The following is a 25,351-nucleotide window of genomic DNA, read 5'->3' as shown; positions in this document are numbered from 1 at the left end:
TGGGAGAGTTCACGTGAAAAATGCATGTGCCCAGCTTCTCTAGAAAACCCCTGAGATCTGATAACCCTGGGTCCAATGAGCCGATGCTGAGTCAGCACCCCAGTAGACAGGATGTGGGCAACCAGCTGGCCATGGTCCCCGTCTCTCGCTGATGCCAGGACCAGGTGCCACTTTTCTTCATGTTTTCATTTTTATTACTTTAGATATTTTGTTTACTCTCATGACTGCAGCAGAAACGGGAAACGCAAGACTGAGAAATGAAATGCTCCAAGAAAACTGGAAGAGAACCTACCTCTTTGTTGAGGAAAGGAACATTCCTAGATGTTTCATTTGAAAACACCCAGCTCTTCCACTTGTTCCTAGCATATTCCTGGCCTCTGTATTTGGGTTTGCAATCCCATTTTAATTGTCATTGCTGTTGTTGGCTGCCATCAAGTCGATTCCAACTCATGGTGATCCCATGTGTTTAAACTCTTCTGATTTTGCAGAATCATAACAATCGGATCTATAACCAATCATGGGGGTGGTGAAGGATGGGGCAGCGATTTGTACCGTTGCACTTGGGGTCGCCATGAGTTGGGGGCTGACTCCACGGCAGCTAACAACAGTTAATGTTGCAGAAGAACTAATATGGGCCCAGAGAGCTGCAGTCTCTTGGCCAAGGTTGCACAGCGAGCCAGTGGAAAGGCTCACACCAGCGGCTAGGCATCTACACCTGCCCTTCCTGGATAGTCAGGGAGCTTTCAGTTCCCCTACATCCACCCCTGCTTTGAGCAGGAAAGGGGACATCTTTCCCGAAGCTGCATCGCCCTCATCTCTGCAGCTGTCACTTTGAGAGGAAGCCTTTGCAGAGGAGACAAACAGCAGAATGAGGGCTTGTGAGGGAGGAGAGGCGGGAGGGACCGAGAGTCACCATAAAAGGGCTCTCTGCGTGCCTGGGAGGGTAGCAGGGGAGCCGACTTGTGCTTGAACCAGGGCGTTGGTCTCAGGGAAGCAATCTCCTCTCATCAGAGAGACATTTCTACTGAATCTTGCTGTTGGAAGAATGAGCTGACCGGGGCATGAGTTCCCTCCTCTCGGAGATATTCGAGCCAAGGCTGAAAGCCACGGATGAGAGTGTTGTAGGGAGACATAGGTAGAGGGTTTGAGTTGAGATGAAGTTATTTTTTGTTTTTGGAGGCTCTCTGATAAATATCAGAGGCTTTGGCAATCCCCAAAAATGTGTCTGAGGAGAGGTTTTATGGCTTTTTTTCAGATTCATGAAGGGCCACCTAAGTCTAAAACAAGGTTATAGAATCACAGAGTAGATAGTCTGCCAAGAGGCAGGACAAAAAAGTTAGGAACACAATATTGCCTGTGGTCTGGGTTTAGCTCCCATCACTCCAGGGCCATTTACTTAACCTCTCTGTGCTTCTGTTTCTGCATCTGGAAGACAAGGATAATCAGAGGACCGATATAGTACCTACTTGTAGTTTTGGTTTTAAGGCTTAAATGAACTTACAGCAACACTTGGTCCAGTATTAGCTATTATTGTTGCTAATGTCCCTTTCAACTTTGAGATTCTACAATGAACAGATTCACGCATCTCGAATGTGTGCGTAACTGGCAAGGCTTAATATAAACTATTTGCTGTAGCGTCAACTCCAAGTCATGGAGACCCCATGTGTGTCAGAGTAGAGCTGTGCTCCATAGTTTTTTTTTTTTTTTCTCCATTAGACAAACAGCTTTATTTGAGAGATGAGGAGAGCCGACCCTCCCTCCCCCTGCAGGCAGGCTCGGGCATCAGTGTCCTTACCAGGGAGGTAGGGTCAGATGCTGAACCATGTGGAGGTGCACCGGAGCATAGGGTCAGCAGTGCCTGTTGGGGCCTGGGTTTCAGCTACCCATACAGAGGCAGTCGGCGGTGAGGTGAGGCCCCTGGTGGCGCTGGGTGCAGAATCTCACCCGCAGCCACAGGCGAAACTGCAGGTAATTTTCAACCAGTGCCAGGCTCCATAAGTATCTTAGTTATCAAGTGCTACTATAACGATAACAGAAATAGCATAAATAGGTGGCTTTAACAAGCAGAAATTTGTTGCTCTAGGGGAAGGCTTTCTCTCTCTCTCGGCTCTGGAGGAAGGGCCTAGTCTCTTTGAGCTTCTGCTCCTGGGTAATCTTCCTGTGGCTTAGCCTCTCTCTTCCCCCATCTTTGCTTCTCTCACTTGCTTGTTTAATTTCTTTTATACCTCAAAAAAGATTGATTTAAGACATGCCCTATACTAATCCTGTCTTATTAACATAGCAAAGACAACCATTCCCAAGTGGGATTATAACCACAGGCATAGAGGTTAGGATTTACAAGACATATTTTGGGGGTACACAAGTCAGTCCATAACAACAGGATTTTCAATGGCTGACTTTTTGGAAATAAATAGTGTGGCATTTCTCCCAAGCCACCTCTGGGTGGGCTTAATCTTCCAACCTTTCATTTAGCAGCCCAGCATGTTAAACGTTTGCACCACCTATGAACTCTTCGAGTTTTTGCAGGGGGCAGTGCTATGATCCAAAGGCAGAGCTCTCTTATGGTGGAGTTCAGGGCTCAGTTTAGAGCTTCCTTAGTTTTATGGCTTTCAATTTGTTACTTAACCTTCTTATAGCCTTATGTTTCCAAATGCATAAAATGGGAGTCATAATAGCTCCTACTTTCCAGTGTTGCTTTGAAGATTAAATAAGGTAATTTATCTAAAGCACTTAACCAGCGTCTTGCACATAATAAGTACTCAGTAAATTATATTCATCACCATCATTCTGGGCATGAGGAGGGTGTCTTACTTTCTGGAGATCCTAAAAATCACAAGGCCCAGGCCTATTCTACCACACACGCTGAGTCTCAATTTTATCCCTGTATGTTTCTGAGATTTACTTTTTACATAGCCAGACTCCCCTTTTAGACCCTTGGGAATAAGAAATGGCATCTGCTTCATACAGTGGAAAGAGAATGAACTCAGGAGCCCCGGATTTCAGCCTAGGCTCTGCAGCTAACTGGCAGCCATGTCTTCATGTTGGATCCCAGTGCGTCATTTGGACGAAAATATAATATATATGGACTTATTCAGTCACTCCCTTGTGCCAAGCACTGTGCTGACCTTTGCATGCCTGATCTCATTTAACCATGGCATAACTTTGTAAAGGAGATGTACTATTAGCCCATTTTACAGATGAAGAAATTGAGGCCCAGGGTGGGAATAAACCTGACTCCAGATGACACAGCAAGTAAGGGATGGAACTAGTTTTGGACTCAGAGCCCATTTACTTCATCACTAAGTTACCCTGGTTCAACACATGATTTTTAAGGACCCAACACACCAACATACTAGGCCAGGAGTCGAATCCTAGAAAAGCCAATCCAGCTATATTTTCCTCTACTCTGTCTCTCTGTCTTATCCACCTGACATCCATCTTCTTCTGACCCCTATTCCCAGGACCCAATATTTCTCCTGATTTAGTCAGGTACTGGCTTCCAGCAAAGGAGATACTAGTACAAAAAGCCTTCATTTTATTTGCTGTTCTTTTCCAGGGCCTGCATGTATGACCTGTTCCTTTGTCCATGTAGCTAAATATATCTCTTAAGCTGATAGCTTCTCAATGTTACTGAAATAATTTACCTAAACTGTCCAACATGAACAGTTGTGTGATTTGAATAAATAAGGCTTGATCTCATCCCTGAGAAGCCTTGAGTGATCCAGAAGTGCCATTTATTCCACATTTTTTGAATGCCAATAACTGTCTTAGGTGCTGGGTCTGAGTTTTACTTTCTAGTGGAGAAAGGCGTGAGAATGAAACCAACGAGTAACCACAAACAGTTTCAGATAGCAAAAAAAGTCAAGAAGACAGTAACACCAGGTCGAATGGTAGGAGGGCATAAAGAGGGCTGTTTGAGGAGGTGTTGAGCTTCCCTACTGCCAGCTGCCAGCGAGCTTAAGCTCTATGATGGTGTTCATTACTCAGAAGATCCCCAAGAGACAGAATGAAGAAAACTAAAGACACAAGGAAAGATTAGCCCAAAGAACTAATGGACCACTTCTACCAAGGCCTCCACCAAACTGAGTCCAGCCCGGCTACTATCACTGACTGCTCTGTCAGGGATCACAATAGAGGGTCTTGGACGGAGCTGGAGAAAAATGTAGAACAAAATTCTAACTCACAAAAAAAGACCAGACTTGCTGGCCTGACAGAGACTGGAGAAACCTTGAGAGTATGGGCCCTGGACACCCTTTTAGCTCAGTAATGAAGTCGCTCCTGAGATTCACCTTTCATCCAAAAATTAGACAGACCTATAAAACAAAATGAGACTAAATGGGCACACCAGCCCAGGGGCAAGGACTAGAAGGCAGAAGGGGACAGGAAAGCTGGTAATAAGGAACCCAAGGTCTAGAACAAAAGAGTGTTAACATGTCATAGGGTTGTTAATCAATGTCATAAAACTCTATGTGTACTAATTGTTTAATGAGAAGCTAGTTGGTTCTGTAAACCTTCACCTAAAGTCCAGTAAAAATAAATAAATAAATACATATAAAAAATATACAAAGGTGACCTGACGGCAGCTAAAACCCCTGAGAGCGGGTGTTCTATTTTCTCTCTACACAAGGAATCAAATACTAAATATGAGGGACAGTTTTCTTATTTTCTTTCTGCCCACTGGGTTTTAGAGAAAGCATATCAGTGGTTTAGCAGCTGCAAGAATACCTCAGTAGTCAAGATACCAAATGCAAATGTCTCAGACCCTGAAATTCCTGCCTTGTAAAAACAAAGGACTGGACCACAGGCAGTCTTGTCCAGGAAGGACTCACCCAGGTGAACCACCTGTAACTGGATGCTAAGGGTGTGGGAAGCTTCTAGATATTTACAGTCAGGGGGTTTCAGGCTCACTGGAGATGCAGCTTTTGCCTTCCAGAACTTCCCCCCAACAACTCTGCAGCAAAATCTCCCGCCAACAGCCCTGTGTCCCTGACCCAGACCCCAGGCAGAGTTAGTCAGGCCACTTGCTTCTGTCCGCTTAGCTCTTGGTTTTTTCCTTTATTAGAACACGTTCAGGAAAAAAGTGATAATAATCACTATTGGGTCCTGTCCTAAGGGGCCTTATATGGATTGTTTCATTTAACCTTATTATTTAGTTAAGAAGGAAGGTACTGGTATTATCTGCATACTGGTTTATTGTTGCCTAAAACCTCATGGGCAGGAAGTGGATTAAAAGGTATGTTGTGCACCTCGAGGATCCAAAGCTTTTCTGCAACCAGATGGATTTATTCCCTTTGTGGCTGCCTCTCCTCTCTGGTTTCCATCTCAGTGAATGGCAGCACTGCCCAAAGTCCAGGACCACTTATTCATTCAGTAAACACTGCTTTGTGCCAGGCACTGAGCAATGCTGGAGACATGGCCTTCTTAGAGCTTACAGTCTAGCATGGGAGAAGAAAGACATTAAGAGCTAATTATACAAAAAGCTGTTCAATCACCGTTAGGAGAAATGCTAGGTCTTCCCCGTCCTATCCCAGCTGATCGCCAAGCCCCATAGCTGCCCCGTAGCTCTCATCTACCTTCTTTGCTGCATCTCCGTGGCCACAACCACCAGCGGCCTCCCGAGTGGTCTCCCAGGCTCTGCACCCTCCATCCCATTTCTCACTCAGCAACCAGAGAGGTCTTTCCAAAATGCATATCCAATCCAGTCATTGAGTCCGTTTAAATTCTTCTTGTTTTATTATTGTGATTTAAGTGAAAGTTTACAGAGCAAATTACTTTCTCATTAAACAATGGATACACAAATTATTTTGCGACATTGATTGCCAACCCTTAGATGTGTCAATATGCTCCCCTTCTCAAACTTGGGTTCCCCATTTCCATTCGTCCAGCTTTCCTCTCCTCTCCTGCCTTCTCATTCTTGTCCCTGGGCTGATGTGCCCATTTAGTTTGGTATATATGACTAAGCTCGTGTATTATTGTTTGTTTTATGAGTCTATCTAATCTTTGGCTGAAGGGTGAACCTCAGGAGTGTCTTCAGTACTGAGTTAAAAGGGTGTCCGACGGCCATACTCTTGGGGTTTCTCCAGTCCATCAGACCAGTAAGTCTGGTCTTTTTTTGTGAGTTGGTCTTTTTCTGCATTTTTCTCCAGCTCTGTCCAAGACCCTCTATTGTGATCCCTGTCAGAGCAGCTGGTGGTGGTAGCCAGGACCCATCTACTTATGCTGAACTCAGTCTGGTAAAGGCTGTGTTAGTTGTGTTCTAGTAGTCCTTTGGACTAATCCTTCCCTTGTGTCTTTGGTTTTCTTCATTCTTCCTTGCTCCAGATGGGGTGGGACCAGTAGATGTATCTTGGATGGCTGGTTTCCATTTAAATTCTTCAATGTCTTCCTGAGGACCTCCAGGAAAAGTCTAAACTGACTTGTCAGTTCCTTTATGGTCCTTCTTACCTTTCCCTCCCTGTGACAGCTGGATGGGAGCCCATACTTACAGATTCCCAGTGCAGCCCCAGCCCGGGTTTTCCCAATCTCAGCACTATTGGCATTTTTTACCAGATAATTCTTTGTTGTGAGGGGACTGTCCTGTGCACTGTAGGATGTTTTGCAGCATCTCTGGCTTCTGCCCACTAGAACTTACTGGTAGTGCTCCCTTCTTGAGTTGTGAGAACTGAAAATGTCTCCAGGCATTGCCAAATGTCTCCTGGGTGGCAAAATCACTCTTCACCTATTCATTCCTGTCCTTTGTGGCTACAGGACCATTTAACCTGAGTGGCCTAGAAAAATCACACACATTCTTCAGGTTTCCCTTCTGGATGCTCCCATTGCTCTGTACCTTGTGTCTCCCCTACTAGACTGTGAACATCCTGAGGTCAAAGGAAATGTCTAGTTCATCTTAGTAGCCCCAGTGCCTTGCTCAGTGCCTGGCTCTAAACTAAACCTAACAAATATTTGTTGAGTGAATGAAATAGGAACTCTTTATCTCTCTTTGCAAATAGTGACTTCCTCTTGAGGAGAATACTCCTACTCATTTGCAAACCACTTCATATTCCTTATCATAATTCACATCATAATAATCCACCATGTGATGGTAGGGCAGGGCTATATTCTCCTGTCTGCTGAGGTGCAGGCCCAATGAGTGGTTGGGTCACACAGCCAGGAAAGGGCAGAGTCAGAGAACCCTTGTGGGTTTTCTGTCTCTAAGTCCCGAGTAATTGGCCCTCCATGTGCAGTCAGTGCCCCAGGATTCTGATGGTGAGGTTGACAGAGGGGTTGCTAAGGGAAACAAAGGTGTTTGGGAGGATGCCATAACTTTTGAAGCTGAGGACAAAGGAGCAGCATGGGGTAATGGGACCAGAGTAGCACTGTTCAGTAGGACTTTCTGAGATGATGGAAATGTTGTCTGACCTGCGTTGTTCAGTATAGTAACCACTAGCTACATGTGGCTATTGAGCACTTGAAATGTGGCAAGTGCAACTGAAGAATTAAAGTTTTCATTTTATTTACTCTTAATTAATTTAAATTTAAAACTGGATAGGTCTAGAGCATCAGGTTCAGAGTTAGGGGACTTGGATTCTAGTCCTGCCTCCACTTTTAATTCATCTGTGTGGCCTTGGGCAAATGTCTTTCCTTCTCTGAATCTCCATTTCTGACTCTATAAAATGAGGGGTTAAGATTAGAAGAGAGATGAAAAATATTTTTCCTACAGCATGCGCACCCTTGGGGGTTGTTTCCTGATGGCTGCCTAGAACAGTTTTGAGAAGAATTCTGAAGCCCAGTGTTGGCTGGGAGGAAGAATACTGCAATTGATTAATATTGTTTGCATGAGCATATGAAGTGCCACTGGCTTTTCACTCCAGGACTGAGGTGTTCATTCCCCCAGCTGAAAGTTCTGTTGGGAGCAACTCAGCTGAGACCTTCTCTAGTACTTGTCCTCGGCTAAAGAGAGCCACCCCACTGGTCAGTGTGGAGGGTTAAAGGCCCAGCCTCCCTGCCCTAGTGGGGACAACTAGGCACAGATTATCCCAGCTCCAGCACTCCCTGTAGGATGACCGAGGTCTTTGTTTTACCTATGTCATAATTAACCTCTTTCTGCCCCATCCTGCTTCCTTTCCTCTCCACAGCTATCGTTCCTGAAAGCATACACAGTAAAATTTTTGCATGCTAATCTCTGTCTCAGAGCCCACTTCCCCAGAAACCCTGCCTTGAGACAGCATGGGGGACAGGTAGCTACACTTGGGCCGCAAATTTGCCATCTTGGCCTAGAGACATTCTAAATCAAGTTTTCCCTGCAATGGCCCCTGGTATCTATACTGAGAGACAAAAAAAAAAAAAAAAAAAAAAAAACAGGACAGCTACAGCCTTAGTTTTTGAGAACTGTACTCCCAATTGCATCCAACATCCAGTGCCTGCTGTCATTAAGCAGAGGCCAAGCCTGAAAACCAGGGGGAAAGTCCACAGTTTTGGTAATCTCTGGTGGTTCTCTGGAGCTGCTGCCTTGCTCCAAAGACTGCCACGCTCCTCTGAGTTCCCTGATATGCCAGCAGGTTCCAGGGAGCTTTGGAAGGGCAGAGACCAATCTGACCTTGAAAGAAGAGACAGCCCAGGGAGCAGGGGACTCCAGGCAGCACAAGTCAAAAGCTTCTTTTCAGGGCTTCTCTGCTGTATGAAAGGGAGAGGTTGGCACCACTAGATAGAAGACAAGTCTCTTCGTGTATACTTTTGTTGATGTGTCTGTTTATGTTCCATTTATGTAAAAACAAGTGAAATTCTCAATGAAATGGATTGAGACACAATAGATGGAAAAATTGACTCAAACAGTTATGAAGGTGGCACAGGACCTGGAGACATTTCATTCTATTATAAATTGGGTTGCCATGAGTTGGAGTTGACTCAACAGCAACTAATAATAACAACTCTGTGCAAGCAAAAGATACATTACAAGCAACCATTTGATTTAATCCCTACAACTCCTTATGTGTTAGGATCTCTGATCCCATTTTATTGAGAACACTAAACTAAGGTTAGAAGAGAAGTAACTCACCCAAAATGGCACAACCAGTAAGTGGCACTATTAGAATTCAAACCCAGGACTTTTTGATCCGAACGCCCAAGTTTATACTCTCTCATGCCCCTCCTGCTATGGTCACAAACCTAGGAGCTTAATTCAAGATCAGTCATGAAGTACAACCTTGTCAGTGATAGGTTAATATCCATATGTCTCCAGGGAAGAACAGTTAATATGAATATTATTAAAATTTATGCACCAACCACTAACACCAAAGATGAAGAAATTGAATTTTTATTGAATTTTGAATATTTAGTTAGAGGAAGAACTGGGGGTAAACACTAAAACTTGAGAGGGGGTGGCTATGAAGTAAATGCTAGGAACAGCACCTGGTCTCCAATTCCTGGCTCAGAATTTACACTGGGTAAACTGAGTGACCACCACACCCCCACTTAGGCCTCCAGATCCTTGGGAGAGAGAAAAAGAATAGTCACTGGCTTGCATGCATTTAATGTCCCCTTCACAGAAACTATTTGAGATAAAGATGATTTTATTATCATTCCCACATTATAGACAAGAGGGAATTTTTCTGTGATAACTACTAATGCTAAAGATGAAGAAATTGAAGATTTTTACCAACTTCTGCAGTCTGAAATTGATCAAACATGCAACTGAGATGCATCAATAATTACTGGTGATTGGGATGTGAAAGTTGGAAACAAAGAAGAAGGATCAGTAGATGAAAAATATGGCCCCGGTGATAGAAATGACTCTGGGGATCACATGATAGAATGTTGCAAGATCAACCACTTATTCATTACAAATACCTTTTTTTCACACTATAAATGGCGACCATACACATGTACCTCGATGAATGGAATACAGAGGAACCAAATTGGCTACATCTTTTAGTGGAAAAAGATGATGGAAAAACTCAATATAATCAGTCAGAACAAGGCCAAGGGTCAACTGTGGAACACACCACCAAATTGCGCATATGCAAGTTCAAGTGGAATCTGAAGAAAATTAAAACAGGTCGACAATAGCCAAAGTACAGCCTTGAGTACATCCCACCTGAACTTAGAGACCATCTCAAGAACAGATTTGACAAGGTGAATACTAACGACCAAAGACCAGACAAGTTGTGGGATGACATCAAGGACATCATACACGAAGAAAGGAAAAGATGATTAAAAAGACAGGAAAGAAAGAAAAGACCAAAATGGATGTCAGAAGAGACTGAAACTTGCTCTTAAGTACTTAAGTAGTAAAGTGAATGGAAGAAATGATGAACAGCTGAACAGAAAATTTCAAAGGGTGGCTCAAGAAGACAAAGTAAAGTATTATTATGAAATGTGCAAAGACCTGGAGTTAGAACACCAAAAGGGAAGAACATGCTCTGCATTTCTCAAGTTGAAAGAACTGAAGAAAAGTTCAAGCCTCGAGATGTAATATTGAAGGATTCTAAGGGAAAAATGTTGAATGATACAGGAAGCATCAAAAGAAAGGAACGGTACCAAAAAGAATTGGTCAATGTTCAGCCATTTCAGGAGGTAGCATATGGTCAAAAATCAATGGTATTAAAGGAAGAAGTCCAAGCTGCACAGAAGGCACTGGCAAAAAATAAGGCTCCAGGAATTGATGGAATTCCAATTGAGATGTTTCAACAAATGGATGGAACCCTGGAAGCACTCACTTGTCTATAGCAAGAAATCTGGAAAACATCAACCTGGCCAATAGACTGGAAGAGATCCACGTTTGTACCCATTCCAAAGAAAGGTGATCCAACATAATGCGGAAATTATCCAAAAAATCATTAATATCGTAAGTAAAATTTTGCTGACGATATTCAAAGCGGTTACAGCAGCAGCATATGGACAGGAAAATTACCAGAAATTCAAGCCAGATTCAGATCAGAAGAGGACATGGAATGAAGGATATCATGGCTGTTGTCAGATGGATCTTGGCTAAAAGCAGAGAATATCAAAAACATGTTTACCTGTGTTTTATTGACTACGCAAAGTCATTCAACTGTGTGGATCATAACAAATTATGGATAACATTGTGAAGAATGGGAATTCCAGAACACATAATTGTGCTTCTGTGGAACCTGTACGTAGACGAAGAGGCAATTGTTTGAACACAGCAAGGGGATACTGCATAGTTTAAAATCAGGAAAGTTGTGCGTCAGTGTTGTATCCTTTTACCATACTTATTCAATCTGTATGCTGAGCAAATAATTTGAGAAACTGGACTATAGGAAGAAGAACGCGGCATCAGGATTGGAAGAAGACTTATTAACAGTGATATGCAGCTGACATAACCTTGCTTGCTGAAAGTGAAGAGGACTTGAAGCACCTACTGATGAAGATCAAGGACTACAGCCTTCAGTACGGATTATATCTCAACATAAAGAAGACAAAAATCCTCACAAATGGACCAATAAGCAACATCATGATAAATGGAGAAAATGTTGAGGTTGTCAAGGGTTTAGTTTTACTTGGATCCACTGTCAAAGCCCATGGAAGCAGCAGTCAAGAAATTGAATGATGTATTGCGTTGGGCAAATCTGCTGCAAAAGACCTTGTTGAAGTGTTAAAAAGCAAAGATGTCGCTTTGAGGACTAAGGTGCACCTGACCCAAGCCATGATGTTTTCAGTTGCCTCATATGCATGCAAAAGCTGGACAATGAATAAGGAAGACTGAAGAGGAATTGATGCCTTTCAATTACGGTGTTGGCAAAGAATATTGAATATACCATGGATGACCAGAAGAACAAAGAAATCTGTCTTGGAAGAAGTACAGCCAGAGTACTCCTTGGAAGTGAGGATGGCTTCATCTCATACACTTTGGACATGTTATCAGGAGGGACCAGTCCCTGAAGGACATCATGCTTAGTAAAGTAGAGGATCAGCGAAAAAGAGGAAGACCTTTAATGGATGAATTGACACAGTGGCTGCAACAATGGGCTCATACACAGCAAAGATGGTGAGGATGGTGCAGGATTGGGCAGTGTTTTGTCCTCTTTTACATAGGGTCACTGTGAATTGTAACTGGCTCGGCACCTAAAAACATGTCCTTCCTGCTTTGATCGCAAACATAGAAGCTAAAATTAAGCAGAGTAGCAAAGCTGAGTGGGACTTAGAAATGCCAGTTCTGATCCACTGTTGGTAGCTGATTAGAGCACTGTGTTGAGAAGGATTCTGAGGCTGAATACCATGGGTGCTGTATTAGTTTCCTAGTGCTGCCATAACAGAATACCACAAAGTTGGCTGCTTGTAAGAATAGAAATTTATTCTCTCACAGTTCTGGAGACTGAGAGTCTAAGACCAGGGTGTCCACCTGGTTGATTTCTCCTAAGGGCTCAGAGAAAGAAATTGTTCCATGCCTTTCTCCTAGCATATCATAGCTCCAGGCCTTCTTTGGTATACAACTGCAGTGTCACGTGACATCCTCTGTCTCCCTGTCTTTGTGTATCTTTTTTTTTTCTTTTTAATTTTTTAATTGTACTTTAGATAAAGGTTTACAGAGCAAACAAGTATCTCATTAAAAAATTAATATCCATATTGTTTTGTGACATAGGTTGCCAACCCCATTACATGTCAACACGGATGTCCCCTTCTAGACCTTGGGTTTCCCGTTATCAGCTTTCCTTTCCCCTTCTGCTTTCTTGTCCTTGCCCCTGGGCTGGTGTGCGCATTTAGTCTCCTTTCTTTTTATGGGCTTATCTAATCTTTGGCTGAAGGATGAACCTCAGGAGTGACTTCATTGCTCAGCTATAAGTGTGTCTGGGGGCCATACTCTTGGGTTTTCTTCAGTATCTGTCAGACCAGTAAGCCTGGTCTTTTTTTTTTGAGTTAGAATTTTGTTCTACATTTTTCTCCAGCTCTGTCCAGGACCCTCTATTGTGATCCCTGTCAGAGCAGTCAGTGGTGGTAGCCAGGCACCACCTAGTTATGCTGGACACAATCTGGTGGAGGCTATGGTAGTTGTGGTTGTTAGCCCTTTGGACTTAATCTTTCCCTTGTGTCTTTGGTTTTCTTCTTTCTCCTTTCCTCCAGACAAGGTGAAACCATTGAAATATCTTAAATGGCCATTCACCTGTCTGTGTATATCTTGTCCTCTTATAGTAACATAAGATTAGGATCCGACCTATTCCAGTATAACTTCATGTTAACCTAACGGATAACATCTTCAGAGACTCAATTTAATAAATATTTGCTGACCAACTGACTTAATGAAAGACTGAGTCCTGAGAAGCCATGTGGTAACACAGGATTTACTATTTTTTTATAGAACATTTATTGAGATATAATTCATATACCATGTAATTCACCAATTTAAGGTGTACAACCCAATGGTATTTAGTATATTTACAGAGTTGTGCAACCATCAGTGTTATGGATTGAATTGTGTCCCCCAAAAATGTCTGTCAACTTGGCTAGGCCATGATTCCCAATGGTGTGTGGTCGTCCACTTTATGATCTGATGTGACTTTCCCATGTGTTGTAAATCCTACCTCTGTGATGTTAATAAAGCAGAATTAGAAGCAGTTATGTTAATGGGGCAGGACAAAATCTACTGGATTAGGTTGTATCTTGATTAAGTCTCCTTTGAGATATGAAAGAGAGAAGAAAACAGAAAGGAAAGGATCTCATGCCACCAGGAAAGAAGTGTGCCTTTTGGACCCTGGGGTCCCTGTGCTAAGATGCTCCTAGACCAGTGGAAGGTTGATAACAAGGACTTTTCCTGGTGCTGACAGAGAGAGAAAGACTTCCCCTGGAGCTAGTGCCCTGAATTCAGCCTCCTAGACTGTCAGAGGATAAATTTATGTTTATTAAAGTCATCCACTTGTGGTATTTCTGTTATAGCAGCACTAGATAACTAAGATAATCACCAAAATCAATATTTGAACATTTTCATTACTCTGTTACTCCAAAAGAACACTTCATCCATTAGAAGTCACTACCCATTTCTCCCCTGGGATCCTTGGGTAGTACAAGCTGTTAAGTACTCAAATATTAGCTGAAAGGTTGGAGGTTTAAAGCCACCCAGAGGCACTGCAGGAGGTAGGCCTAGTGATCTGCTTCCAAAAGGTCACAGCCTTGAAAACTCTATGGAGCAGTTTGACTTTGCACACATGGGGTCGCCATGAGTCGGAATCAACTCCTCGGCAACTGACAACACCCATTTCCTCCCAGCTCTTCCAACCTTCCAACCTTAGACAACCACTAATCTACTTTCTCTATAGATTTCCCTGTTCTGGACATTTTTTATTAATGGAATCATATAATTTGTAGACTTCTATGACTGGTCTTTTATACTTGGCATGCTTTTAAAGTTCATCCAAGTTGCTGCATGTATCAGTAGGAGGTATTCCTTTTTTTGAGCAAATATTTCATTGTATGGACATATCATTTTATTTATCCTTTTGTCAGTTGATAGACATTTGGATTGTCTCCATCTTTTGGCTATTATGAATAATGCTGCTATAAACATTCACGTGCAAGTTTTCATATGGACATATGTTTTACGTTCTCTTATAGAAATACCTATGAGCAGAATTGTTGAGTCATGTAGTAACTTATATTTCACATTTTGAGGAACTCTCAGACTGTTTTCCATAGTAACTGCACCATTTTACATTTCCACCAGCAGTGTATAAGTGTTCTAGTCTCATCACATCATCACCACAACCTGTTATTATTTGTCTTTTTAATTGTAGTCAGTCACTTATTTATACCGGGTGTGAAGTAGTATCTCATTGTGGTTTTGGTTTGCATTTCCCTGATGACTAATGATGCTGATCATTTTTTCCTGTGCTTATTGGCCATTTATATATTCTCTGGAGAAATGTCTATTCAGATCCTTTTCCCACTTTTTAATTGGATAATTTTTTGTGATAAGATTAGTTCAGTGATGGTTCAGCAGTAGAATTCTCACCTTCAGTGAGGGAGACCTGGGCTTGATTTCCAGCCAATGTACCTCATGGGTTGTCACTATCCATCTGTCACTGAAGAATTACACATTACAGTGATGATGAACAGGTTTCAGTGGAGCTCCAGACTAAGATGGACTGGAAATAAAGACTGAAAATCAGACAGGGCAGCATTTTGCTTCATTGGGAATGGGATGACCATGTGTAGGGGGCCAACTGGAAGGCAGCTAGTAACAACATTTATCTTCTTCTTATTGAGTTGTAAGACTTCTTTATATATTCTAGATATAAGTCCTTTATCAGATATATGATTTGCAAGAAATTTCCCCTGGTCTGTGTGTTGTCTTTTCACTTTCAGCAAAGGCTTAAAATCATAAGTATTTGGTTCACTTACCTATTGGTGGTGAGGACACAAAATGGTACAGCCATTGTGGAAAACAGTATGGCAGTTCCTAAAAAAACTAAAAATAAAACTACCGTAAGACCCAGCAATTCCATTCGAAGGTGTATACCCAAAAGACTTGAAAGCAGAGACTTGTACACCAATGTTCATTGCAGCACTACTTACAATAGCCAAAAGGTAGAAACTACCTAAAAGTCCATGATCAACAGATGAATGGATAAACAAAATGTGGTACACACATACAATGGAATGGAATACTACTCAGCCAGTAGAAGAAATGAAATCTTGATACATGCTACAATATGGATGGGGCTGGAAGACATTATGCTGAGTGAAATAAGTCAATCACAGAAGGATAAATATTGTATGGTCTCACTTACATAAGAAGACACGAAAAGGCAAAGGTATAGAGAACAAAGTTTATTTTATTAGTAGTTACCAGGAGTGGGAAGGAGGGGGAAAAGGGGGTTATGGAAATATTGCATTGCTTAAGGGTGGGGTTGCACAGTCAATTATAATTACTGTCAATAAATTGTACACCTATAAAAAGTTGAATTGGCAAAAGTTGTATGATAGATAAATTTACAGTGACAAAAAAAAAAAAAGAGTAGCTACTAAGGCTGCTTATGTACAACCAAACACCTCACGGGATTTGGTTTCTTGGCTTGGAGGTTTAGGGTCATGATTTCGTGAGCCATCCCAGTTAATTAGCCTAATAATATGTTTAGTGTTTCTGTTCTACTTCCTCAGATCCTAAAACATTGCAAGTGATCATCCAAGGCACAATTGGTCTCTAGTCACCTGGAACAACAGAGGAATAGAAAGAGAGTCAGGAATAGAAAGAGGATATGGAATATGTGGTTAATTGCCTCCATGAACAACTGCCTTCTTTGCCATGAGACTGGAAGACCTAGATGGTGCCCTGCTACCATTATTGAACATTTTGATCAAAGATTGTACAGAAGAATCTTTGATAAAAATGGGGAAAATGCAGAACAGAATTTCAAATTCTCATGGACCCCAGCCTTCCCGGAGCCGTGAAGGTTGAATGAATCCCTGAAACTATTGCCCTGAGATGATCTTTAAACCTTAAACCAAAAAAATCCCCTAAAGTCATCTCAAAGCCAAATAGTTTAGCTTAACTAATAAAAAATATCTGCCTTGAGCATTATGCTCTTTTCAGATCTATCAATATGGGATCAAAGTGACAGGATCAACTCAAAAGATTAGATAGGAATCTTAGGGGGCAGTGAATTTATGTCAATGGGGAAGAAAAACTCCTAAAAGGAGGGCGAGAATGGTTGCACAACTCAAAGAGTGTGGTCAATGTCACTATAAGGTACATGTAGAAACCTGAACTGGTGTATGTTCTGCTGTGTATATTCTCAAAAAAAGGTGGGGGCCACTTTATTCTCAATAGAGACAGGCTGAAAACAATCCCCCTGAGAACAGAAACAACACAAGGATGCCCTTCATCACCATTCCTACTTAAATTGTGCTGCAAGTCCTAGCTAGAGCAATAGGGCAAGAAAAAAATAAAGGGCATCCAAATTGGAAAGGAAGGAGTAAAACTCCCCATTCCCAGATGATATGATACAATACATAGAGAACCCCACTGATTCCACAAGAAAACTACTGGAACTAGTAGAAAGATTCAGCAGAGTAACAGGATACAAGATCATCATACAAAAATCAGTTGGATTCCTATATACCAACAAAGAGAACTTCAAAAAGGAAATCAGGAAAACAATGCCATTTATAATAGCCCCTAAAAAGACAAAGTACTTATGAGTAAATCTAACCAGGGATGTAAAAGACCTATACAAACAAAACTACAAAACACTACTAAAAGAAACCAAAAGAGAACTACATAAATGAAAAAACATACCATGCTCATGGATAGGGAGACTCAACATTGTGAAAATGTCAATTCTACTCAATGGGACCTATAAATATAGTGCAATCCTGATTCAAATACCAACAGCATTCTTTAAAGAGATGGAAAAACTAATCACCAACTTTACATGGAAAGGAAAGAGGCCCCATTAAGTAAAGCATTATTGAAGAAAAAGAACAAAGTAGGAGGCCCCACACTACCTAATCTCAGAACCTACTGTACAGCTACAGTAGTCAAAACAGCCTGGTACTGGTAGCATGACAGACACATAGACCAATGGAACAGACTTGAAAACCCAGTTGTAAATCCATCCACCTATGGTCAGCTGATGTTTGACGAAGGACCAAAGTCCATTAAATCTGGGAAAAGGCCGTCTTTTTAACAAATGGTGCTGGCAAAACTGGATGTCCACTTGTAAAAAAATTAAACAGGGCTATTATGGATTGTATCCCTCAAAATGTGCGTCAACTTGGCTAGGCCATGATTTCCAGTATTGTATGATTGCCCACCACTTTGTGTTCTGATGTGATTTTCCTATGTATTGTAAATCCTACCTCTATGATGTTAATGAGACAGGATTAGAGGCTGTTATGTTAATGAGGCAGGACTCAATCTATAAGATTAGGTTGTGTTTTAAGTCACTCTCTTTTGAGATATAAAAGAGAGAAGTGAGCAGAGACAGGGAGACCTCACATCACCAAGAAACAAGAACCAGGAGAATTGTGCATCCTTTGGAGCAAGGATCCCTGTGCTGAGAAGCTGCTCACCTGGGGAAGATTAATGACAAGGACCTTCCACCAGAGCTGACAGAGAGAGAAAGCCTTCCTGTGGAGCTGGCACCCTGAATTCAGACTTCTAGCCTCCTAGATTGTGAGAGAATAAATTTCTCTTTATTAAAGCCAACCACTTACGGTATTTCTGCTATAGCAGCACTAGATAACTAAGACAGAAGGAAACAAAATACCCAGAGAAGAAAGTATTCTACAAGGCTAATAGTCAATAAGAACCATGGCCTCATCTAACCTGAGACCAGAAGAGCTAGATGGTGCCCAGCTACCATTACCTACAATTCTGATCAGGGCCACAGTAGATGGATCCTTGTAGAATGGGAGAGAAATATGAGACAGAATTAAAATTCTTAAAAAGGCCAGACTTTCTGGCCTGGTTGAGAATAGAGGGCTTCCTGAGACTGTCACCCTGAAATTATCCCTTGAGGTCATCTTTTAGCTAAATAACAATTGGTTTATAAAATAAAGAATATCATCTTCTTTTTTTTTTTGGTAATTTTTATTGTGCTTTAAGTGAAAGTTTACAAATCAAGTCAGTCTCTCATACAAAAATTTATATACACCTTGCTATGTACTCCTAGTTGCTCTCCCCCTAATGAGACAGCACGCTCCTTCTCTCCACCCTGATTTTTGTGTCCATTCAGCCAGCTTCTGACCCCCTCTGCCTTCTCATCTCCCCTCAGGACAGGAGTTGCCCACATAGTCTCATGTGTCTACTTGAGCCAAGAAGCTCACTCCTCACCAGTATCATTTTCTATCCTATAGTCCAGACCAATCCCTGTCTGAAGAGATGGTTTTGGGAATGGTTCTTGTCTCAGGCTAACAGAAGGTCTGGGGACCATGACCTACAGGGTCCTTCTAGTCTCAGTCAGACCATTAAGTCTGATCTTTTTACCAGAATTTGAGATCTGCATCCCACTGCTTTCCTGCTCCATCAGGGGTTCTCTGTTGTGTTCCCTGTCAGGGCAGTCATTGGTTGTAGCCAGACACCATCTAGTTCTTCTGGTCTCAGGCTGATGTAGTCTCTAGTTTATGTGTCCCTTTCTGTCTCTTGGGCTCATAATCACCTTGTGTCTTTGGTGTTCTTCATTCTCCTTTGCTCCAGGTGGGTTGAGAACAATTGAGGTATTTTTAATGGCTGTTTGCTAGTATTTAAGACCACAGATGCCACTCTCCAAAGTGGATGCAGAATGTTTTCTTAATAGATTTTATTATACCAATTGACCTAAAAAATATTATACCAATTGACCTAGATGTCCCCAAATCCCCACCCCTGCTACACTGGCCTTCAAAGCGTACAGTTTATTTAGGAAACTTCTTTGCTTTTGGTTTAGTCCAGTTGTGCTGACCTCTCCTGTATTGTGTGTTGCCTTTCCCTTCACCTAAAAGAGTTCTTATCTACTATCTAATTAGTGAATACCCCTCTCCTTCCCTTCCTCCTCACTCTCGTAACCAAGTAATGATCTTCTTTAAGAAAAATCATCTATAGAAGACCAAATAGTCAAAAATTACTCTAAAGTGAAGATGAGAAGGTAAAGGGACAGGGAAACTAGAGTACAGGCAGTCCCTGACTTAAGACAGGGTTCCTTTCTGATGACTCTGTCATAAGTCGGCTTTGATATAATTTGAATACCTCACTTTTTTTTTCTTTAGTTTTCATTATTATTGCCTTTTGTTATCAGTATCTTTATAAATCTGATCTCTATTTGTCTTTGAGGTTTGGAAACTTTACTTACAAACTTACATATGTATTTTAATGCATACATTAAAAATGCACAAATAATAATAAAAGGTCACTCAGAGGATGAAGAAGAGTCGAACTATGTTGGCATTTTGTCAGTTGCAGTAAAGCTCCACTTGTGGAAGGTTCTGGATCATCTGGCTTATCCCTGGGAATGGAGATGGCTTTTCCAGTCAGAAAATTGTGAGAGTTATCTGTATGGCCCTTTGCTTTTTTTCTTTATGTATTTCACAGCAACATCTCACTGCTTTCTGAATCTGCCTATGGACTTCAGCAAAGCAGTCAGTCTTTGGGTCCATGTTTTCAAGCAACTGAAGCCCCTGATTTAGTTTAGAAAAAACTCCAGCTAATCCTTTCACTGTGAAATTTTTTGACAACTTCTCTCCTTCCTCTTCCTCATCATTTCTTTTTTAGCATCTCTTTCCTCTTCAAAATCCATTAAGTCCTGATCTGTCAGTTTGCCTTCTTCATGATCTATGAGCTGTTCCACATCTGTGATACCAAGTTCTAAATTCAGCATTCTTGCCATATGGACAATTTTTCTACCAATCTTTTCCATCACATTAGCCTGATCAGATGCTTGGAGTGTGTTCATATAACTCAGAAGTTTTTTCCATATCCTTTGCATGCATTTTCCCATAATTTCATCCCAGGAAGATGCAATGCTCCAGGTACACTGATGGTCATTAACTGTGGTTCATCATAACTTGAGTACATCTTAAGTCAGGGACTACCTGTACTGGAAATGGTACAACCAGAATGGAATAAATGAGATTAATTACACGTTGTGAAAAATGTAACCAATATCTCAGGATAATTGGTATAGACATTGTTAAAAGGAAACTCAATTTGCTCTGTAAACTTTTACCTTAAACGTAATAAAATATTAAAAAAAAACCCAATGAGATATCACTACACATCTATCAGAATAGCTAAATAAAAAATAGCTGAAATGCCAAATGCTGCTGAAGACGTGGAGAAACGGAACCACTCATATGTTTCTGTCAGAAATATAAATTGGTACAGCCACTCTAGAAAACATTTGGGCAGTTTAAAAAAAAACCTAAATATCTACGGTGGTTAAAGTTGTGTGTCAACTTGGCTGGGCCATGATCCTTAGTGGTTTGGCAGTTATGATGTAGTCTGGCAGCTTTTTAACAATGTAAACACCTCCATAATGAGATCTGATGTAATGTGATCATTTCCATGATGAGATCTGTTGTGGGCAGCCAGTCAGTTGAAAGAGAGTCTCCTTAGGGGTGCGGTCTGCATCCAATACAGGTGGACTTTCTGGCAAGGCTTGCTAACTTTTGCTAGCTCTGGATCCTGCAGCTGGCTCCTATTCATCTGACTTCCGGTTCTTGGGATTGAGCTAGGAGCTTATCCATCATCTTACCTGTCGATCTTGGAATTGGTAGGCCTTCACAGCCTTTGAGCCAGAGGCCTCCTATCTGACCTTCCAATCTTGGATTCACCAGCACCACCAACTATGTGAGTCAGGAGAAACCTCCAGCCTAACCCACCAACTTGGGACTTTCCAGCCTCTACAACTGTGTGAGCCATTTTCTTTATATAAATCTCTCTCTCTCTCTCTCTCTATTTACACGCTGCACTGGTTTTACTTCTCTAGAGAACCCAGCCTAAGATAATATGCAACTACTATGTGACCCAGTTGCCCAGCAAATGCACCCCTGGGCATTTATGCCAGAGAAATGAAGACTTATGTTCATACAAAAACCTGTACGCGAATGCTTACAGCAGCTTTATTTGTTATAGCACAAACCCAGAGCCAACTCAGATGTCTTTCATCAGTGAATGGTTAAACAAACTGTACACCATGTCATGGAATACTACTCAGCAATGAAAAGGAGTGAACTATTGGTACATGCAACAACTTGGAAGAACCTTCAGGGAATTATGCTGAGTGAAAATGCCAATCCCAAAAGATTACATACTGTATGATTCCATTTATGTAACAATCTTAAAATAACAAAACATAGAAATGAAGAACCAATTAGTGGTTGCCAGGGGTGAAGAATGAAGGAGGGAGGGCAGGCAGGAAGGCGATATGTCATAAAAGGGAAACACGAGGGAATCTTTTGGTGATGGAAATGTTCTGTATCTTGACTGTGGTGGTGGACACAAAACTAAACAGGTGATAAAACTGTACAGAACTTAACACACACACATGCACAAATACATACAAGTAAAACTGGGGAAATGTAAATAAGATTACAGGATTATATCAATGCCTATGTCCTGGTTGCAATATTGAACTACAGTTTTGCAACATGTTACCACTGGGGGAATTTGGCAAAGCGTACAAAGAATCTTTTCATATTACCAACCATATTTTCCCCAAATAAGGTGCCCATGTGAATAAGGCGCTCACACATATAATGCATGACACAGCTTGCTTATGAAAATAGCAAGGGGGGTTGGACAGTTGGCAAAAAAACGTAACCAGTGCATTGTTTGCACAAAAAATATGGTGTTTCTTACAACTGCATGTGAGTTCTACAATTACCTCATTAAAAATTTCAGTTAAAAAAAATCTAGCATTCCTGGAGCCATGAAGGTAAGATGAATCCCTGGAACTATTGCCCTGAGATAATCTTTAAACATTAAACCAAAAATATCCTATGGAGCCCTCTTAAAACCAGTCAATAGCTTAACTAGTAAAAAATGTCTGCCCTGAGCATTATGGTGTTTTAAGAACTATCTATATGAGATCAAAGTGACAACAGCAACTTGAAAGGTTAGATAGGAACCTTAGAGGGCAGTGAATTTATATCAATGGGGAAGAACAACTCAGAGAAAGAGGGTGAGAATGGTTGCCCAACTTGAAGAATGTAGCCACCGTCACTAAATGGTACCTGTAGAAACTGTTGAATTGCTGTATGTTTTGCTATGTATATTCTCAACAACCACAAAATCAAGCAAACCTGTTCTGTTAGCCCCTCCTCTTCAAGGTTACAACATCTTTGCACTGCCTTGAGATTATGTATGAGGAACTTAAGCCTGGGAGAAGTAATCGGTTTTCTCAAGGACACACATTAACGTCTGATTGCAAAGCCCCACTCCTATTCCCAACCTGGTGAGGTCTTCTGTCCTGGCTCCTAAACTACCTAAGTGCTGTTCTGCTTATCTGGCTCTAATTCCATGATACACTTAGCTTTCACTTTATTTTTCTGTATTTTCTTTTTTCAAGTAACTTTTGGAAGGTCTTTGATTCCCCCAAAGCACTTGGCACAGGGCCTTGTTACAGAGAAGACTCTGGAAACATTTGGGCTCCCTGCTGGCATTTCCACATCCCTGCAGGAGCAGTCTCTGCTTGCCTTTGAACCTCACCTCAAGCTTCCCTCTCTGTCTATGGAGCTGCACCAGCCTTCTCTCAGCCCCTCTGGCCAAGTGCTTACCCTCCACGGTGTTATGTATGTGCTGCTCCCTCTAGCAGGAAAACTGTTTACCCCTCATTTTATTAAATCCTACTCATCTCTCAGAGCCCCGGGTGGTGCAAGCAGTTAATGTGCTCGGCTGCATAAACGTTGGAGATTCGAGTCCACTTAGATGCACCTCAGAAGAAAGGTCTCGCGATCTACTTCCAAACAATTAACTACTGAAAACTCTACAGAGCACAGTTCTACTCTGATACACTCGGCCCCTCTATGAGTTGGAGTCAATTTGATGGCAACTGGTGTGTGTGTATGTGTGTGTATAACTCATCCTGCAGGGAGAGGCTTAAAGATATTTCCTTGTCCAGGGATATCAGTATGCCTGTAAGACATTGTTACGGTCCCCTGTATTTTTCCTTTAAGGCACTTTTCACAATTATAGTTAAATTACTATGCATATGCAATTATTTATTGATTCTCTCCTTCACTGGATTGTAGGTTCCCTGAGGCCAGGGATTGTGTCTCTTTTATGTTTAACATTGTATCTCCGGTGTTTTGCCTACTGCCTGCTCCATAGAAGGGACTCAATAAATACTTAGTGATTGAAATAATTTATAGGCAGGAAAATCCTTGAATGAGGAGAGCTGAGGTTACGTGATGTGTTGGGGAAACAAAACGAGAGGACTAGGATGGGAAGAAAGCTTACTTTTCACTCTACCTTCTGAGTGGGCTGAGTCATATATTGTGTGCGAGTAGTAGTTCTTCAAAACATTTTGAACAGGAAAGAAGTTTTAATCATGATGAAAAAAAGGGAAAAAATTAGGAGGCCTGCCTAAGGAAGGGGACTGTGTGTTTAGATATTTGCCTAGGCTTTCTCCATGTGCCCATTTGTCCATTCTCACTGTGGCTGGGGAGACTGACTTCAGACATCAAGCAGTTCATTGGCCTAGGAGGTGAGAGAGAGTCTGCTGGTTGCTTGTATTGCCAAGCAGGAAGCTCGCGTGTTCCTAAAGACCCGTGGGAAAGTCCTTTATATTCTACTTTGTCCTTATGTTCAAATATGCTACCATAGACTGCCCCTACCAGACCCTGTCCTTCCTAGTTTGTCATGGGTGCTAGTCAATATTCAGGTCTCAGATCATTCAGTCCTTTAAAAAATACTGACCCTTACCTAGAAAGAGAGAAGAGAGAGAAAGCAGGAAAGGCTAATCCCTCGGCCCCCACTCCAGCTTTGCTCTTGGGGGCAGCGGAACTGCTAATTCCCTGTTGCTGTTTACCTGGCTCTCTCTCCTGGGATTTGGTTCCAGCTCTCCAGCCTGGCTGGCTCATCTTCTGCTGCTGAGCTACTTTCAGAGGGAGAAGGCTGTCCTTTTCAGCTTCCCCAGGCACCCATCTGCCCAAGGCCCCGCTTTGGCCACATCAAGGAATTCAGGGCCAAGCTTAATAAGCCCATATCCTAGCTACCTCAGAGAAGGGGTGACGTTTAGTGAAAGACGAGCTAGAAATAGACAGGGGAAGTGTTGGTGAGTGTTATGAATTGACTTGTGTCCCCCCAAAATATGTGTTGTAAATCCTAACCTCTACGCAAAAGGGGTTATAACCCCTTTTGGGAATGGGTTGTCTTTGCTATGTTTATGAGACAGGATTAGTGTAGCGTGTGTTTTAAATCAATCTCTTTTGAGATATTAGAGATTAAATAAGGAAGTTAAAGAAGAGATGGGGGAAGATCGATGCCAAGATCTCCAAAGAACCAGGAATTCATCTGAAGAGACAAGAACCTTCCTCCAGAGCCGACAGAGAAAAAAAGGCTTCCTCTAGAGGTGGCGCTCCGAACTTCAACGTCTAGCCTCCTAAATTGTAAGAAAATAAATTTCTATTTGTTAAGGCCACCCACTTGTGGTATTTTTGTTATAACAGCACTAGGTAACTTAGAGAGTGAGGGAGCAGGCAGATGTGAGCAGAGGCCACAGCTGCCTTTGTACCTGTGCTGGAGCATGTTTAGTGGAAAAAGTTACAAAGAGTCTTATTAGAACAGTCTTTAAAGTGAGGCAATATCGAGAGGGAGAGGGAGAAGGAGAGAGGGAGGGAGAGGGAAAGGGAGGGAGAGATATTAAAGAAACAAATGCTTTGAACATCTGCTGCCTGGTACAAAGCATGGTGAGAGGTTGTTTAGCATTCATTAGGTCGTCTA

General features: G+C 41.8%; 1 non-coding gene across 1 annotated transcript; it reads right to left on the bottom strand.

Moving 5' to 3' along the window:
• Positions 1–1,856: 1,856 nt before the first annotated feature.
• LOC126070756 (small nucleolar RNA ACA64) lies at positions 1,857–1,984 on the bottom strand. Its single transcript, XR_007516279.1, has one exon. It is a non-coding gene; the product is annotated as a small nucleolar RNA ACA64 (small nucleolar RNA).
• Between the last annotated feature and the right edge of the window lie 23,367 nt (positions 1,985–25,351).

This window comes from Elephas maximus, chromosome 2 (assembly GCF_024166365.1).
Source record: "Elephas maximus indicus isolate mEleMax1 chromosome 2, mEleMax1 primary haplotype, whole genome shotgun sequence".
Classification (NCBI taxonomy): Eukaryota; Metazoa; Chordata; class Mammalia; order Proboscidea; family Elephantidae; genus Elephas; species Elephas maximus.
Note: the sequence above shows the minus strand (reverse complement) of the source record. Positions and strands in the feature narration are given on the sequence as shown.